At 32.4% G+C, this 1,847-nt stretch overlaps 1 pseudogene; it reads left to right on the plus strand.

The window, feature by feature from the left end:
* The first annotated feature begins 418 nt into the window (after nucleotides 1-418).
* LOC114501049 lies at nucleotides 419-708 on the plus strand (annotated as a pseudogene).
* Nucleotides 709-1,847: the final 1,139 nt, after the last annotated feature.

The following is a 1,847-nucleotide window of genomic DNA, read 5'->3' on the forward strand; positions in this document are numbered from 1 at the left end:
ATCAACATACTATTCTTAACTAACTGCAGTAATACAATGTCATATATAGATGAATTATAAGGTATTCATAAAGCAAAGAATGTGATGCAAGTCCTAATACATCTTTGGTCAAATATATCTGTATGCCTGTATCAAACTCTGAGGTCCTGCCTTTGCCAATAATTAAATCTTAGATATAAAGATCAGAAATAACACCAAGATTTTATTAAACATTATTATAAAACTTTTCCCATGGACTTAATGAAATGGAAATATATAGACTGCAAAAATTAATTGATCTGGCATGTAACATATAAGTGAATTTTTGTTCATGAGCAGTTGACAATGTTAAATAAAATAAGATGAAATAAAGATGAAAACTGACTAAAATTGGAATAAATATTTTTGTTACATGTTTTGATAAAAATAATTTGTAACTAAGACTATACTTTCAGGGATTATCTCTATATACTAAAGAAGTTTCTCCAACAAGCACACAAAAACCACAAGGAGGAGGTGTGGCATTCTCTCCTGAGTTTGAAGCTGACTCTTGGTGTTGCTTTATTTTATTTTATTTCTGTTTTTCTTTTTCCTTTGTTTCCTTTTTCTTCTTTCTTTTTTTTAAAAATTTGCTTCTTGATGTTGTTTTTGCAGTTGCTATTGGCCCTTGATGGTCAGCCTTCTCTTCCTTTGGGAGAGTTAAAAGGGAGAGGATGAAGTCTGAGTGGTTTTTAAAAATAACAATAATAATAATAATTTGTAACTATTTTAATGAATGACACACTGAGTTTGAAAGAGATTCTGTAAAAACTTGGTTTATTTTAACTAGTATGCTATGAAAAAGTTGGTGATCCTAGAAAAATTTTAGTTACATGTAAAATAATATACTGCTGACCAAGGTGGGGCAGCAAACAAAAAAAAATTAATAATTAAAATAATAAACTGCTTTGGCCATTTCAACATATTTCTTTGCTGCTAATAACATGACTTTGGGATGAGTATTGAGAACAAGTCAAAATAATTGTGTTTAAGTATGTAAAAAAAACTATTGTTTAGTATTTTTAAAAGGATATGCCCTGCACTTTCTTTACTTAAGATAAATGCTTTCTTTGATAATTCTTAAGGGATGGAAGAAGCCTTATTTTCACCACCCCACCATACTGTATATTTTATTCAGACCATAACAATATGAGCCATTTCACTCTTCACAGAAGTAAGTAAAAGATTAGGAAAGACTGGTTCCTTGTTAATCACTGAAGGAGACCTCCCCTTTGTTTGATGCTCTGGTATATATTAGTCACCTAGTAGAGCCATAAAATCAGATTTGGGATGAATAATGTGTCTGCTTTTCTTTTTGAAAAGCTGGAGAAGGGCTATCATGAACACAGGTACTTTCCCAAGCAGGTTAATTTTAGGAAAGAGGAATCAGAGAAGCTAAGGATGGAAAGTTTGATTTCCTTAAAGCTGTTCATAATTGAGCACAATTTGGAAAGCATTCTGTACTCCGAGTGGTATAAAAACCCCCAGTTTGAGGATCACAATGTAGACTCAAAAAAATGGCTTAACATGGTTTAAGAAAACATTGCCATCTAGTGGCAACTGCTTCAAGTTGTAGACACAAGGACCTAAAGGTTCCCTTGACCCTTTGAAGGACACCTCTAAATCAGCCCCAAGTAGCAAAATATCCTGTGTTTATATGTTATACTTGATATTGCTTTCTATGTATATTGCTATTTAACATTTCAAGCGAGCCCTTGAGGTGGTGATGCCAATTCCCTTCTATAGATGAGGCACTTGACACTCAGACAGGGTAATTTATCCAAGATCTCACTTTCATCTATTCATTCAAGATCTATTTATCAAGAACA

This window comes from Phyllostomus discolor, chromosome 6 (genome assembly GCF_004126475.2).
Source record: "Phyllostomus discolor isolate MPI-MPIP mPhyDis1 chromosome 6, mPhyDis1.pri.v3, whole genome shotgun sequence".
NCBI classification, from domain to species: Eukaryota; Metazoa; Chordata; class Mammalia; order Chiroptera; family Phyllostomidae; genus Phyllostomus; species Phyllostomus discolor.